Here is an 18,332-nt window from a genome sequence, read left to right as displayed (position 1 = left end):
TGAACATGGGGTCAATACACACTGTTTCCTCGATCTAGTCTGGCTGTTTGCCTTCGAAGACGAACACGGGATCAGTACGGTTTCTGTTCTTGACATTGCTGGACTGTTGGGCCTCTATTCCTTAAATATGTGGTGTCTGTTCTTTCGGACATATCCAAAAGAACAAACACCACGTATATAATTAAGGCGAGAGCGAGCAATTGATCACTTCTGTGGTATCGATAGCTACGATGCCACGACGTAGGTGCAAGTTCGTAGATTGGCACTACGACAGCGCCTTCTAGCCGGCGCTGTGCAACTCTACCACCGCCTCTCCAGATTCAGCCCATTTGATTCCGAGGGGACGACCTAGAAACATTGTTTCTACTTCATAGCGGGCTAGCCATTACAGACTTCGTTACTTCAATTACTTCAATGATAGTTCGTCCAGCTACTAGTAGCAGTTAGTGTTTATATCTGTAGGGCTTCGCACCTGCGTGCTCATCTCAGCCAAAGTATTATTACTTGTACATGTTCATATATCAGTAAAAGAGTTTTAGCCCCCCCCCCCCCAAAATTCTATAAGTCCCTCCAGATCCTTGAGCATCATGCACTCCGCCTCGCCTTCCGTATACGCCTCCCGTCCCCCACGCCGATCCTCTATGATCTCATTCTTTTCCCCCATCTGCTCCTATTCCTCGAACATATCCGCATCCTTGGAATGTATACCGCAGAGACAGGCTGAACAGTGAAGGGGGAGGCGTGTTTATAGCGGTAAGAAGTGCAATAGTATCGAAGGAAATTGACGGAGATCCGAAATGTGAAATGATTTGGGTGAAGGTCGCGGTTAAAGCAGGCTCAGACATGGTAATTGGATGTCTCTATAGGCCCCCTGGCTCAGCAGCTGTTGTGGCTGAGCACCTGAAGGATAATTTGGAAAATATTTCGAGTAGATTTCCCCACCATGTTATAGTTCTGGATGGAGATTTTAATTTGCCGGATATAGACTGGGAGACTCAGGCGTTCATAACGGGTGGCAGGGACAAAGAATCCAGTGAAATTTTTTTAAGTGCTTTATCTGAAAACTACCTTGAGCAGTTAAACAGAGAACCGACTCGTGGCGATAACATATTAGACCTTCTGGTGACAAACGGACCCGAACTATTTGAAAAAGTTAACGCAGAACAGGGAATCAGCGATCATAAAGCGGTTACGGCATCGATGATTTCAGCCGTAAATAGGAATATTAAAAAGGGTAGGAAGATTTTTCTGTTTAGAAAAAGTGACAAAAATCAGATTTCAGAGTACCTGTTGGCTCAACACAAAAGTTTTGTCTCAAGTACTGATAGTGTTGAGGATTAGTGGACAAAGTTCAAAACCATCGCACAATATGCGTTAGATGAGTATGTGCCAAGCAAGATCGTAAGAGATGGAAAAGAGCCACCGTGGTTCAACAACCGAGTTAGAAAACTGCTGCGGAAGCAAAGGGAACTTCACAGCAAACATAAACATAGCCAAAGCCTTGCAGACAAACAAAAATTACGCGAAGCGAAATGTAGTGTGAAGAGAGCTATGCGAGAGGCGTTCAATGAATTCGAAAGTAAAATTCTATGTACTGACTTGGCAGAAAATCCTAAGAAATTTTGGTCTTATGTCAAAGCGGTAGGTGGATCAAAACAAAATGTCCAGACACTCTGTGACCAAAATGGTACTGAAACAGAGGATGACAGACTAAAGGCCGAGATACTAAATGTCTTTTTCCAAAGTTGTTTCACAGAGGAAGATTGCACTGTAGTTCCTTCTCTAGATTGTCGCACAGATGACAAAATGGTAGATATCGAAATAGACGACAGAGGGATAGAGAAACAATTAAAATCGCTCAAAAGAGGAAAGGCCTCTGGACCTGATGGGATACCAGTTCAATTTTACACAGAGTACGCGAAGGAACTTGCCCCCCTTCTTGCAGCGGTGTACCGTAGGTCTCTAGAAGAGCGTAGCGTTCCAAAGGATTGGAAAAGGGCACAGGTCATCCCCGTTTTCAAGAAGGGACGTCGAACAGATGTGCAGAACTATAGACCTATATCTCTAACGTCGATCAGTTGTAGAATTTTGGAACACGTGTTGTGTTCGAGTATAATGACTTTTCTGGAGACTAGAAATCTACTCTGTAGGAATCAGCATGGGTTTCGAAAAAGACGGTCATGTGAAACCCAGCTCGCGCTATTCGTCCACGAGACTCAGAGGGCCATAGACACGGGTTCACAGGTAGATGCCGTGTTTCTTGACTTCCGCAAGGCGTTCGATACAGTTCCCCACAGTCGTTTATTGAACAAAGTAAGAGCATATGGACTATCAGACCAATTGTGTGATTGGATTGAGGAGTTCCTAGATAACAGGACGCAGCATGTTATTCTCAATGGAGAGAAGTCTTCCGAAGTAAGAGTAATTTCAGGTGTGCCGCAGGGGAGTGTCATAGGACCGTTGCTATTCACAATATACATAAATGACCTGGTGGATGACATCGGAAGTTCACTGAGGCTTTTTGCAGATGATGCTGTGGTGTATCGAGAGGTTGTAACAATGGAAAATTGTACTGAGATGCAGGAGGATCTGCAGCGAATTGACGCATGGTGCAGGGAATGGCAACTGAATCTCAATGTAGACAAGTGTAATCTGCTGCGAATACACAGAAAGATAGATCCTTTATCATTTAGCTACAAAATAGCAGGTCAGCAACTGGAAGCAGTTAATACCATAAATTATCTGGGAGTAAGCATTAGGAGTGATTTAAAATGGAATGATCATATAATGTTGATTGTCGGTAAAACAGATGCCAGACTGAGATTCATTGGAAGAATCCTAAGGAAATGCAATCCGAAAACAAAGGAAGTAGGTTACAGTACGCTTGTTCGCCCACTGGTTGAATACTGCTCAGCAGTGTGGGATCCGTACCAGATAGGGTTGATACAATGCATAGAGAAGATCCAACGGAGAGCTGTGCGCTTCGTTACAGGATCATTTAGTAATCGCGAAAGCTTTACGGAGATGATAGATAAACTTCAGTGGAAGACTCTGCAGGAGAGACGCTCAGTAGCTCGGTACGGGCTTTTGTCAAAGTTTCGAGAACATACCTTCACCGAAGAGTCAAGCAGTATATTGCTCCCTCCTACGTATATCTCGCGAAGAGACCATGAGGATAAAATCAGAGAGATTAGAGCCCACACAGAGGCATACCGACAATCCTTCTTTCCACGAACAATACGAGACTGGAATAGAAGGGAGAACCCATAGAGGTACTGAAGGTACCCTCCGCCACACACCGTCAGGTGGCTTGCGGAGTATGGATGTAGAGGTAGATGTAGACCTCCCGCCGTCTTGAACCTCCTCACCCCCTGGTTGCTCCTCTCCTCTCCCATCCCCGCCCCCTGCCACGTCTTCACCGTTGTCCCCCCCCCCCAGCCTCCATCTCTACACCCTACATCTCCTTTCCCAAGGTGGCTTCCATCAACTCCCCCTCCCGGACGATGCCCTCTCTCCCTCCATTTATCCCTCCTATCAACTCTGATCCTCACTCCCCCTCCTTTCCTCTGTCCTTTCCCTGGGCTCCCTCTTCCCCCCTTCCGTCCTGTTTTCTTCCCACTAAACCTCTCCCTACCTCCCTTCTCCCCCCCCAACTCCTTTTGTATTCCCCTCCTCTGCCTACCCCACTCCCTGTCGCGTCTGCCCCCCACCCCTCTTATGGGTCCTCATCCTCCATCAGTTCCTTTCCCGGTTCCCCCCTTCGCTTTTACTCTCCTTTCCCCCTTTTTCTGTTTTCCCATCATCTGTCCAGTTTCCCCCCACCTGCTCTCGGCTGTGGTATGTCACATTTGCCAACTTTTTAGTGCAGTGTTCCAGTGACTATTCAGTGTTGTTCGTCTTTCTCGTGTTGCGAACAGAAACCATGCTGTCGCTAGGTGTGAATTTTATGTCTTTTGCGAACAGAATCCAGACTGTCGCCGTGTTTTTTAATTTTCTGTCTATTGTTTTACCTGTCTGCTTCGTATGTATTTTATTAGCATCATCATCCCTCTGTTCTTTGTTTTAAGTTCCACGATTTCTTTTCGCCATGTTACTCTGTAAGTCTCCGATTTTATCGCCTGTTTTTATTATTTATTCTCTTCACCTTTCTAACAAAGTCTGTAGGCTGAAGAGCGGCATACTAAGCTGCTGCCAGCCCGCCCCCTTCGGGGGGGAATTGAAATTCAATAAAGGGAAAAAAAGTTTTACCAAATACCGCAGCATTTCACCTTTTCCTGCTCCTATTCGCTTCCTACATTCGGTCTACCCTTCAGTTTAAAGGAGCAGACCCACGTAGCCCCTACCAGGCGGGATACAAAAACTTCAGAGTGGATGCAAATCCCATTCAAAATCTTAGGGGAATCGGCAAAATTCAGCGAGTAATGAGAATAATGGACAAGGTGTCTGCCGGGAATCGTGCTCGGGTAGTCTGTGCTGTTGCGATGACCACTGTGTCCAGATGGCGCAGTGCTCAGCGCATCTGCGCATTAAGGAGGAGACCTGGGTTCGAATCCCGTCCCGGGAGGAATTTTCACCTTTCCCCATTGATTTAAAGCAATGCCCACTCTGTATAGTCTATAATGGGTGACACGGCATCGCCGTCAGAGGTGGCTGTTGTTCCCGTCGCGTGGCCAGAGCGGACACGGCGGTGCGGAATGCTGACAGATGAGGCGCCGCTGTCCGCGCGCGGTTAATGCCGAGCACCGCTGCCATTAGCGCCGGGGCGCCACAAAGGCCCCTCCCCCATAATTAAAAGATCCATCCGTCACGGCGCCATTGTGCGGGCCGGAATTACCGCGCCGCAGCCGCAGCCGCGGCGGCGGTCTTACTCGCGGGCCCGTCTGCGTGACAAGTGTCCGCCCAGTCGCTTTCTCACGGAAATGGCACCGCGGGGTTAAGGCACGTTAGTTACACTTCACCGACTGCGACCGAGTTATTCTGGTGATTAACTAAACATAAAAAAAAACTTTAAGGGGCGGGTATCATCAACAGCTTCTCCGGTGGTCAAATTCTAACAAGGGAACCTCCCCATCGCATCCCCCTCAGATTTAGTTATATGTTGGCACAATGGATAGGCCTTGAAAAAACTGAACACAGACCAATCAAGAAAACGGGAAGAAGTTGTGTGGAACTATGAAAAAAATAAGCAAAATATACAAACTGAGTAGTCCACGCGCAAGATATGCAACATCAAGGAGAGCGTAGGCACAAGGTAGCCGTAGTCCCGTGGTTAGCGTGAGTTGCTGTGAAACGAATGGTCCTTGGTTCAAGTCTTCCCTCGAGTGAAAACTTTAATTTTTTATTTTCAGACAATTATTATCTGTCCGTCATCACTTTTTTGGCAGTGATTATCACATCCACAAGAAAACCTAAATCGGGCAAGGTAGAAAAATCTTTTTACCCATTCGCTAAGTGTACAACTTAGGTGCGTAGACAACATATTCCTGTCATGTGACTCACATGCCGTCACCAGTATCGTATAGAATATATCATACGTGTTTTCCTGTGGAGGAATCGGTGGACCTATGACCTTGCGATCAAATGTTTTCGGTTCCCATTGGAGAGCCACGTCCTTTCGTCTACTAATCACACGGTTTCGCGGTGCGGTCGCAAAACACAGACACTAAACTTATTACAGTGAACAGAGACGTCAATGAACGAACGAACAGATCATAACTTTGCGAAAATAAAGAAAGTAAACTTTTCACCCGAGGGAAGACTTGAACCAAGGACCTCTCATTCCGCAGCTACTCACCCTAACCACGGGACCACGGTGCTCTTGGGCCTACACTATCCTTGATGTTGCCTATGTTACGCATGGAGTACTCAGTTTGTATATTTTGCTTATTTTTTCATAGTTCCACACAACTTCTTCCTGTTCTCTTGATTGATCTGTGTTCAGTTTTTCAAGGCCTATCCATTGTGCCAACTTATAACTAAATCTGAGTGGGGTGCGATGGGGAGGTTCCCTTGTAAGGGACGTCGACCCCTCTATCCCTAGTTAATAAAACAATATCGTGGTAATACAAGACGAGCGAGTGCAGTGCTCATTGCTGCCACACAATAACCAGTAGAAATAAATCGTACTGATGCCAGATGCGGGAATGCAATGCTCGTCGCTTTCACAAATTAATAGTCAAATTATTGTTGTACTTGGCTACTGTGCTTAAGGATAGCGCCGACACAGTCACGTTACCCAACTGCGTATGCGAATTAAAACTTGAACACACTGTGGTAATGTTAGACAACAACACGACGGTTGGAACTTAAGTAGTGGCAACTATTTACTCACAAGCGATACAAAAGAGTTGCATGTTTGCATCTGTTACTGTCCTTCAAAGTACTCACCAGCGTTGTGTAGAACCCATTGCCAGCGATCTGGAAGGCGTAGTATACCGTTGAAAGAGCCTGTTCTGTTGATGGTGCGATTGGAGCGGTCTAACGTTCAAAAAAATGGCTCTGAGCCCTAAGGGACAACATCTGTGGTCATCGGTCCCCTAGAACTACTTAAACCTAACTAACCTAAGGACATCACACACATCCATGCCCGAGGCAGGATTCGAACCTGCGATCGTAGCGGTCACGCGGTTCCAGACTGAAGCGCCTAGAACCGCACGGCCACACCGGCCGGCGGTCTAAAGTTACAGCGATTGTCGTGTACGACTGTGATGGTGTTATCCTAACGTATTACGTTCCTCCACGGCAGACCGTCAGTGCACAGTATTACTATTCGTTTTTGGAGCATCACCTGCGACCAACTATGCGGAAGAAGCGGCGACACTTTCTGCGCAACCCACCCATCATTTTGCACGACAATGCGCGGGCGCATACAGCGCAAGCTGTGGCTGCTCTTTTCGGTCGATGGGACTGGGAAGTAGTGTACCATCCACCATACTCCCCGGACTTAAGTCCTTGTGACTTTTATTTTATTGTGAAGATGAAGGAACCACTTCGTGGCATTCGCTTCAGAACTGTTCCAGAGATTCGACAGGCAGTAGACCGCTCCATTCGCACCATCAACAGAAGAGGCTATGCCAACGGTATACTACGCATTCCACATCGCTGACAACGGGTTCTACAAAACGCTGGTGACTACTTTGAAGTACAGGAACAGGTGCAAATATGTAACTGTTTTGTATCGGTTTTGAATAAATAGTTGCCACTATTTAAGTTCCAACCGTCGTATTTCTTAGTTCGTTATGAAGTGGCTTTCGGTTTCATTTTATTCATTTTCTGGAACACATCCTACGACAAGCTTAGAGACAGAAGTGATGACACTTTCTGCAGGACCTGACCGTCATTTTGCAGGACAATGCTCAAGCACGAACAGTGCAAACTGTTACTGGTTTGTTTGACTGATGGGGCTGCTAAGTGCTATACCAATTACTCCAGTCCTCTGACTTAAGCCCTCGTGAGTTCAACTCGATTCCTAAACTGAAGGAAACACTTCACGGCATTCGCTTCAGAACTGCTACAAATTCGTCGGGCAATAGAACGCGCCGCTCGAACTGTCAACACAACTGGCACTGCTAAGAGTATCCTACATCGGTGGCAACGGGTTATACACAGTGCTGGTGACTACTTTGAAGGTCAGTAAAACTTTGAAACGCGTATCTATTTCGTACGAGTTGTAAATAAACAGTAGCCACTATTAAACTTCCAACCCTCGTAATTGTTTCAAGCAGGCTTCCTTCTTTGGCACCACATGCAAATGGAACGAGAAGAAACTGTAATGCGTGGAAGAATGGGAAGTACTTTCTGTCATGCACTCCACATGATCTGTGGAGTATGGTGAAATGCACAAGTAATTTTGCACGTCTTTGTCATTCAAATTTAGTTTGAGGCTGATTGGGTAATTGGAGGGAGATAATGGTGCGCATTCCTTGGGCAATGTTTTTATACGAAGTATACGAAATGAGTGTGTCTGGACATACTATGCTCATTCCCTTCCATTTAATACGATGGTGGGATGTCCTGTTTGTGGGATGAGTTTTGCACGATTGGAAAAGCACAGCCCATTCGATTTAAGGCTGGTTGTGCAAAAAAAAAAAAAAAAAAAAAAAAAAAAAAAAAAAAAAAAAAAAAAAAAAAAAAAAAAAAAAAAAAAAAAAAAAAGCGGTCCTTCGCCATCAGCGCAGCCTTGACCCTCAGGTGTCTGTCTTCGCCGAAGTTGGGACGTCAGGGGGGAACAAGGCAATTGCTGCCTATTCCGGACTTACAACCTGGACCCTGCCCAGCGTCTGAACTGTGGCCGGGAAGTCACGCTAACAGCAGGGAAGTGCCGCTCCATTATGTTTTACTGAGAGCTTTTTTGCAAATCATCATTTCTCGCTTTCCGAAGGAAGCACAACTTGCAGAAAATAGTGGGCTATTCTCGTGTGCTGCAGGGGACCTCGTATGCGAAGTTAGTAGCAGGTGCTGAAACGCGCCATTGATTAAATAGTCAGTGACGTGGAGACGGAGCTGCTGTGGGCTTTTTTAAGGAAGTGGAGAGGTGTTTTGCCATGTGATTGGCGTTGTACTGCAATGCGTTCTCTTGGTGGGATTTGGTGTGGAAGGATCCACGCCACTAGGTCACTATGTATACATTTTTCGGTATTGGCGGGCATACAGTATCTGGCTGGTATTGATAGCGAGGTATAGGAATCTGTGAAAATTCATAGAGTCAGTGGTTACACGCATAGGAGAACGGATTGCTAGAGATATGGAAGTGTGAACGTCTTACTCATATCATCCGCTTACGTCTTACGATGCGAATGAAGTCTCGAGTTGCAACAGCAGCAGTGCACAGTATACCCTCGGCTCCTCTAGGGCAAAGCCATCAGCACAGCAGCAGGGTTCACCATGGCTCTCCGAGAATAATTCTAGTGAGCATCGCCGTGAATAGGCATTTCTTCATTCGCACTTTCAGACATCTGTACGAACAGCTGTCTCAGGTACGTATGGGAAAACCGACTGAATAAAACCAATACCGTAATTTTAGTTACGAATAACAGGTATTTTTCGGTATTTGGTTGTTCTCCGCTACAAAATGTGCTTTTTGTTATTTCTAAACACCGAGTAAAAATAACGAAATATCAATTAGTCATAGCAGTAGTGCTAATTATCGGCAATTTAGTTATGTTTTTGTTTATTTTGGTATCACTGCCGTTTTACGTTGATGAAGCATGCTTTCTTTATTTGTTGTTATATCTTTGCAGTTTTCAAGCTGCTAGGTGAGTTTCGTTATCGCTGCCGTGCTGTTAATCATGGCTGCTCCTCTGTCTATTTGCACCAAAGAAGAGCAACGTTCACTGATCCGTTTTTTTGTAGTCGGAAGGCGTATCAGGGACCGAAATTCATCGAAGACTTTGGGTACAGTACGGGAACAGTGTTTTGCCACAACGGAGTGTCTGAGAATGGATTCAAAAATTCCGAAATGGTCGCACAAGTGTTACGCACGATGAAGGAGCCGGAAGACCGTTTACCGCCGCTAATGAAGAAACCATTGAGCGTTCACGTGAAATGACTCTGTTAGGCGATTAACTACTGACGAAGTGGCACATCTTCTGCAAATTAGTCACGGTTCTGCCTACGAAATCATCCACAACAAACTTGGTTTTCATATACACTCCTGGAAATGGAAAAAAGAACACATTGACACCGGTGTGTCAGACCCACCATACTTGCTCCGGACACTGCGAGAGGGCTGTGCAAGCAATGATCACACGCACGGCACAGCGGACACACCAGGAACTGCGGTGTTGGCCGTCGAATGGCGCTAGCTGCGCAGCATTTGTGCACCGCCGCCGTCAGTGTCAGCCAGTTTGCCGTGGCATACGGAGCTCCATCGCAGTCTTTAACACTGGTAGCATGCCGCGACAGCGTGGACGTGAACCGTATGTGCAGTTGACGGACTTTGAGCGAGGGCGTATAGTGGGCATGCGGGAGGCCGGGTGGACGTACCGCCGAATTGCTCAACACGTGGGGCGTGAGGTCTCCACAGTACATCGATGTTGTCGCCAGTGGTCGGCGGAAGGTGCACGTGCCCGTCGACCTGGGACCGGACCGCAGCGACGCACGGATGCACGCCAAGACCGTAGGATCCTACGCAGTGCCGTAGGGGACCGCACCGCCACTTCCCAACAAATTAGGGACACTGTTGCTCCTGGGGTATCGGCGAGGACCATTCGCAACCGTCTCCATGAAGCTGGGCTACGGTCCCGCACACCGTTAGGCCGTCTTCCGCTCACGCCCCAACATCGTGCAGCCCGCCTCCAGTGGTGTCGCGACAGGCGTGAATGGAGGGACGAATGGAGACGTGTCGTCTTCAGCGATGAGAGTCGCTTCTGCCTTGGTGCCAATGATGGTCGTATGCGTGTTTGGCGCCGTGCAGGTGAGCGCCACAATCAGGACTGCATACGACCGAGGCACACAGGGCCAACACCCGGCATCATGGTGTGGGGAACGATCTCCTACACTGGCCGTACACCACTGGTGATCGTCGAGGGGACACTGAATAGTGCACGGTACATCCAAACCGTCATCGAACCCATCGTTCTACCATTCCTAGACCGGCAAGGGAACTTGCTGTTCCAACAGGACAATGCACGTCCGCATGTATCCCGTGCCACCCAACGTGCTCTAGAAGGTGTAAGTCAACTACCCTGGCCAGCAAGATCTCCGGATCTGTCCCCCATTGAGCATGTTTGGGACTGGATGAAGCGTCGTCTCACGCGGTCTGCACGTCCAGCACGAACGCTGGTCCAACTGAGGCGCCAGGTGGAAATGGCATGGCAAGCCGTTCCACAGGACTACATCCAGCATCTCTACGATCGTCTCCATGGGAGAATAGCAGCCTGCATTGCTGCGAAAGGTGGATATACACTGTACTAGTGCCGACATTGTGCATGCTCTGTTGCCTGTGTCTATGTGCCTGTGGTTCTGTCAATGTGATGATGTGATGTATCTGACCCCAGGAATGTGTCAATAAAGTTTCCCCTTCCTGGGACAATGAATTCACGGTGTTCTTATTTCAATTTCCAGGAGTGTAGTTTGTGCCAGATGGGTCGCAAAACAACGCACTCAGTTACATAAACAAACGCGCTTCGAGATCTGCAAAAAACATTTGGATCGATATGGTAGCGAAGGGGACAACTTCTTTGAGAGGATCATTACAGGTGACGAAACGTGGATCCATCATCAAGAGCCGGAGAGTAAACGGCAGAGTATGGAATAGAAACATTCAAATTCGCCGTGCAAGAAAAAGTTCAAGACCCATCCGTCCGCAGGAAACTCATGCTTACGGTTTTCTGGGAGGCACAAGGTTCAGTATTGGAAAATTATGGGAAAAGGGGAACAACAATAAACAGTGTATGTTACAGTGAGATGCTTACTGCCAGGCTTTAGCCTGCAGCTCGAAGCAAAGGTCGAGGACTGCTGTCAAAAGGTGGTGTGTTGTTGCACGACAATGCTCTTCCACATATTGCTGCCCACACTTCTGAAACGCTCCAGAAACTGTATCATCCTCCATATAGTCCCGATCTTGCCCCTTCTGACTATCACTTGTTTGGTCCACTCAAACAGGCATTAGGGGGCCGTCGATTTGCCTCGGGCGAAGCAGTGAAAGAAGCGGTGCATTCCTGGCTCGCAGCTCAACCGAGAACCTTCTTTTATGAGGGCATCAGGAAGCTTGTACAACAACCGACCAAGTGCGATGAAACGCAAGGAGACTATGTCGAAAAATGATATTCTTGTAAGTTTCTTGTTTGAGTACAATAAAATTTTATAACTACTTTGAGGATAATAATTGACTTACCCTCGTAATATTTTAGTCATAAAATTTGCATTGGTTTTACATTTTGCGTCGCTGTAGAACGAGAAAAAAGATCAGCCTATTTTAACACAAATGCCTCCAGAAACTAGGAACAAACTTATGGTGTAAGAATTGCAGAAACAATGAGATCCCTGTGGGCGTGCGTCGTGGCTAAAGGTACGCGGTGTACGTACACTGTGCAAGACTCGCCCGCACCTGGCTGGGCTCAAATGGCTCTGAGCACTATGGGACTCAACTTCTGAGGTCATTAGTCCCCTAGAACTTAGAACTAGTTAAACCTAACTAACCTAAGGACATCACAAACATCCATGCCCGAGGCAGGATTCGAACCTGCGACCGTAGCGGTCTTGCGGTTCCAGACTGCAGCGCCTTTAACCGCACGGCCACTTCGGCCGGCCCCGCACCTGGTCTATACTGCAGTTCCTCACTGTCGTCGTGAGACATCACATGAATTGCAGAATGGCACTAACCCTAGTCTGCAAGTATTTTTATACAGTCACGTAGCAGTCAAGTACAATGATTCATTTGTTTTAAGAGATTAAGATTTGTGTTCCATTTCAATGAAATAACAAGAGAGGAAGGAAATTATGGTCACAGTGATAAATTAAAAACTTGAAAACCATTCATAGAATACAATAAAAATAGAAAGTACCTGAACTGCCGTCTACGTTTACATAATATGCCTCTATCTACTTATAGCCCTGGAAAATAGACAAATTAAAGCGAAAAATAGAGTTCTTCAACGTCAGTTTTCACCCTTTAACACTAACTATTCCCAAATAGTTTTAACAAATACAAATTAATAGGAGAATACTGATGATTTTTTTTGTAGTATTCAGCCACTTATTACTTTCCGAGGACTAACTTTTCTTTTTACTTGCCTTCTTAATATTTTGATTCTGTGTGCCTTGAAACTCAGTGAGTCAAAGTTTGTCAATATTTGTTCGATTTGCCGGCCGGGGTGGCCGAACCGTTCTAGGCGCTAGTCTGGAACCGCGCGACCGCTACGGTCGCAGGTTCGAATCCTGCCTCAGGCATGGATGTGTGTGATGTCCTTAGTAGTTCTAAGTTCTAGGGGACTGATGACCTTAGAATTTGAGTCTCATAGTGCTCATAGCCATTTGAACCATTTTTTGTTAGATTTCGAAGTTTATTAGAGGAAATAATAAGAATATGAAACCGAAAATCGTTTATTTCAGAAACCGGTTCTTTTGCGCGGTTTTGATACGCATGTTAAACTGGCGCGGAAAGAAAAATGGTGCAACCGAAAACTGTTTGTTTCAGCTATAACCGCCATCCCTAGTATCAGGTCCACTATTGCTGTACGGGATGTCTGAAATTCCTGATTAACTAACGAGTTTACAGTCACTGTTTACGTCCGTGGTAAAAGAACTTTGAGATTCGTGTTCACACTGATACGCCCATTAGCAGTCAAGTAACTCTGCGGCTACATAGAAATCCACTAACTAGAATTTATATGTATATTATTTTTTAAACCATTTCACGGTCGCTCATAATCTGTTCGATATGAATATCTTTACTATATAAATCAATGTGTTAACCTAAAGGATGTTTCTTTTTGACAGATACCACTCATATTAAAACATTCATTTCGTAAATCTGCACTTAGAATCTACAGGTGGGGCCTTAAAGATGTTATCCGTAAAAGTGCATATTAAAGTTTGTAGCTTACACACTATATGTGCGGCCGGCTCACAGTTAGTGTTCCGGGTCTGGATAACTACAGCACTCTGGTAGATGTAGACGGGGACTGACGCTGTGACCTGGCAAAGTGTTTGCCGCGCCAGCCGTCGCACGCCGCACACACGGGGTTCGCAACACACGCCACCCTGTTGACAGTACAGGGCTGGTTCGCACCTCGCTAGGGGTCAGCCCCAGCAGGGCCGCCACCACCCCCGCTTCGGTATTTCCCCGCCACAGCTGGGCGCCCAACTTTCTGCCGTTGTAATTATCCGACTTTAATTGAAAGCCCTTAATGGGGCCTTAAGACTCGATCCGCGGTTCACAAAGTTCATCACCGTTAGCTGCGAAACCCGCGTCCGCCAAGCCAAACGCTTCGCTTCGTTCCCTCCGCCACCCACGAACGAAAAAACCTTTTTTCAACCGCAGGTCGGCTAGAAACTTTCAGGACCGCAAAGTTAAATTTTGAGAAGCTTTTACTTGTTTCTCTTCCGTCTCCTCCCCCCCACCCTCTCTCTCTCTCTCTCTCTCTCTCTTCTCTCTCCTCTCTCTCTCTCTCTCTCTCTCTCTCTCTCTCGTCCCTGCGGTTTTGCTTTTGACGCTAAAATGCGGTGACTTGTATTTCGATTAGAGCTCGCCCGTACACGACTAAATTTGCGTTTCCATCAACGCCGGAAGGACTTTTGGAGGGGCATTCGGTCTTTACAAAAGTGGTGCTTGCGTGTATTCAGTTAGGACGCTGCTTCTGATTTAATTCAGACGGATTCGGAAACCCGGTTCAGCCGCCGAACAAGTGCGCCTTTACAGTTCCCCGACCTGCAGTATTACGATAACTGAACTCGTCTGTGCACAAGCAGCTGTAGATACAAATCTTCCGGCAACTTTGAAAAAGACTTAACAACGTAAATGGGCACATTTGGAATAAAAGTATAGTAGGTACATTGCACCCTCCACTACACCCAGTACAATGGCTTGTGGAGTATTTGTGAACATAGCATTAGACGTCACGAAACGTACAGTATCAAAACCGTGTAAGAACACAGTAATTACACTGAATTACCGTCAGTAACAATTTTTTTCTAATTGCACTCTTTACTTATTTATATACTTATATGGATATGGTGTCTGTTCTTTTGGACAGGACCGAAAGAACAGACACCATTGATGACCTGCAGCTGTCTATAACAAAATTAGAATTATATCAATACCTTCAGCAGCTGACGGGCGTTGATATATGTCAACGGGGACAGGTGAAAATGTGTACCCCGACCGGAATTCGAACCCGTCATCTCCTGCTTACATGGCAGACGCTCTATCCATCTGAGCCACCGAGGGCACAGAGGATACTGCGACTGTAGGGACTATCTCGCGCACGCCTACCGCGAGACCCACATTCTCACCTTGTATGTCCACACACTACATTTGCAGTTTCCCACCCTAACACACTCATTACTCGTCGAAGACATTCTTACCAAGTCCCGTAACAGTGCGGGGAATATGTGTGCATCCGCACAGAAGGAGGTCATGACCGGTTTTGCCAGAACTAGATACTTATACGGATATGGCGTCTTTTTTTTCTTTTTTTTTCTTTCTTTTTTGCGCTGACAGGGTTCTGCAGCCGCTTTGCATCTGTCGGTCTCTTACTTTTCGCCGCAATCCTCTTCGATGAAGTCTGTCACGAACACTCAGCACACACTTTAATCCACATTGTGACTTAACGGATGATGTTTTTCCGCTTTGGTCGTATCCGGTGTAAGTCTTCGATATGGTGCCCTTTGGAACAGTAAACACTTAGGCTAGAACGTTTACGGAGAAACTCACCAGGGGAGCACAAACAAATTGTACACGTTTTAGTTTACTTAGTTCCGAAATAACGTGTTGAGAACATCGCACAGGTGCCAAACGTGGTCAAACAAAACAGTTGAACCTACAGGCTTGCTTACAATACCAGATCGGATACGTCTAGCATCTACATCTACATTTATACTCCGCAAGCCACCCAACGGTGTGTGGCGGAGGGCACTTTACGTGCCACTGCCATTACCTCCCTTTCCTGTTCCAGTCGCGTATGGTTCGCGGGAAGAACGACTGTCTGAAAGCCTCTGTGCGCGCTCTAATCTCTCTAATTTTACATTCGTGATCTCCTCGGGAGGTATAAGTAGGGGGAAGCAATATATTCGATACCTCATCCAGAAACGCACCCTCTCGAAACCTGGCGAGCAAGCTACACCGCGAAGCAGAGCGCCTCTCTTGCAGAGTCCGCCACTTGAGTTTGTTAAACATCTCCGTAACGCTATCACGGTTACCAAATAACCCTGTGACGAAACGCGCCGCTCTTCTTTGAATCTTCTCTATCTCCTCCGTCAACCCGATCTGGTACGGATCCCACACTGATGAGCAATACTCAAGTATAGGTCGAACGAGTGTTTTGTAAGCCACCTCCTTTGTTGATGGACTACATTTTCTAAGGACTCTCCCAATGAATCTCAACCTGGTACCCGCCTTACCAACAATTAATTTTATATGATCATTCCACTTCAAATCGTTCCGCACGCATACTCCCAGATATTTTACAGAAGTAACTGCTACCAGTGTTTGTTCCGCTATCATATAATCATACAATAAAGGATCCTTCTTTCTATGTATTCGCAATACATTACATTTGTCTATGTTAAGGGTCAGTTGCCACTCCCTGCACCAAGTGCCTATCCGCTGCAGATCTTCCTGCATTTCGCTACAATTTTCTAATGCTGCAACTTCTCTGTATACTACAGCATCATCCGCGAAAAGCCGCATGGAACTTCCGACACTATCTACTAGGTCATTTATATAAATTGTGAAAAGCAATGGTCCCATAACACTCCCCTGTGGCACACCAGAGGTTACTTTAACGTCTGTAGACGTCTCTCCGTTGATAACAACATGCTGCGTTCTGTTTGCTAAAAACTCTTCAATCCAGCCACACAGCTGGTCTGATATTCCGTAGGCTCTTACTTTGTTTATCAGGCGACAGTGCGGAACTGTATCGAACGCCTTCCGGAAGTCAAGAAAAATAGCATCTACCTGGGAGCCTGTATCTAATATTTTCTGGGTCTCATGAACAAATAAAGCGAGTTGGGTCTCACACGATCGCTGTTTCCGGAATCCATGTTGATTCCTACATAGTAGATTCTGAGTTTCCAAAAACGACATGATATTCGAGCAAAAAACATGTTCTAAAATTCTACAACAGATCGACGTCAGAGATATAGGCTGTACCTGTACATAACACAAAATCTTTCTCCGTGTCATTCTCCATCTCAGCCATACGACTATGGAACGCGCTCCCCTGTGATCTGCGCCTTATCCAGAACCACTCAACATTCAAGAGGGAACTCAAAACTTACATATTAGGGACGGTACAGCCACCATTGTTGTGCCCCTCTTATCTATCTCTTTCTCCTCTCCATCATAGCTTCCAATTTTACCATTCTATTTCTCTTCCTCTAACCTACCTACCTCTTCTATATCTCTTTCACCCCATTCTATGGTCTTATGTCCCTGCTCGATGAGAATAACTCACAAGCTGCAAGAACATAACGAGAAAATTCCCAACTAGCAATAGGACTGACATTCATAAAAGATAAATATGTTTACTTTCATATACATAGTCATTACTATTATTGTTATTATTATTATTCTTGATTGTTACAATTATTTTTTTTGATTGTTATAACTATCATTGTACTACTGTTATAATCTCTACTTCTTCTTTAACATAATACTGTATAACACGTTATATGTCCTTAATGTTCTGTAGAAACTGAAATTCGTTCAGTCTGAGTATGCCTGGTTAGGTGTAAGAGAGCGCCTGAAGGCCCTAATCTTGCCAGGTAAAATAAATGCATAAATAAATAAACTGAACACATACAGAGTGGTTTCAAATGGAGCCACTGCTCGCTAAATGTCATCACTTTTGATGATACAGTAAAAAGCAACTCCTATCTGCAGATAAGCATAAGGCTACCTGGCAATGACTACATGTCCATCTGCTTCTGTGGGGTTCTTTCTTTCTGCTGCAGTGCACACAGCGCCTTCAGGTTCCATGTTTTGGCAGGTGTTTTGCTTCCGATATGCGATTCTCATGGGGAACAACAGTTTTGAATTTTTTTTTGAAGATGGTTCTGACGGTGTACTGGGATGGCCAGGACTATCTTTTAAGACATTACTGCCTACCAGGCCTGTGGCAACACGTCTTAGAAAATCCTGTAGCACTTGCTTCGCTGTTGGATTACATAATCGAAACAGAATAAATGGATTTCCAATAGAAATATCAACTATATACCAAAATAATCTTAGCCACCACCTTCGTGATTTCCTGTCTATTGCATAAAAACTGTTCGTCATATCTGCCTTATCGACACATCCCATATTTGAATTATATGATTTCACTATTTTTGGACAAGGTACCTTTGTGATTTTTCCATCCTTTTCTTTATGGCTGACTACTTTGACACATACAGGCGAATCAATTGTAGACATCAACATGATTACACGTTTGTCTTACCATTCGATGCAGGCAATGGCATCAGAACGAACTAACCAGTCACTCTCTCCTCTTTGCAACTCTTTGTCTGTTTTTAGCGTAGGAAGTCCTTTTCTGTGTGATCTAATTGTTCTTTTAGCTTCTGTAAGAGTGAGACACTGGTAAAAAAACTGTGAAAGTATATGTGGTATTCCTTTCCTTCCAAGCCTTTACACATCTCTCTCACAATTCTCTCCCCTAAGGATTTTTACA

This window comes from Schistocerca cancellata, chromosome 12 (genome assembly GCF_023864275.1).
Source record: "Schistocerca cancellata isolate TAMUIC-IGC-003103 chromosome 12, iqSchCanc2.1, whole genome shotgun sequence".
Lineage (NCBI taxonomy): Eukaryota > Metazoa > Arthropoda > Insecta > Orthoptera > Acrididae > Schistocerca > Schistocerca cancellata.
Note: the sequence above shows the minus strand (reverse complement) of the source record.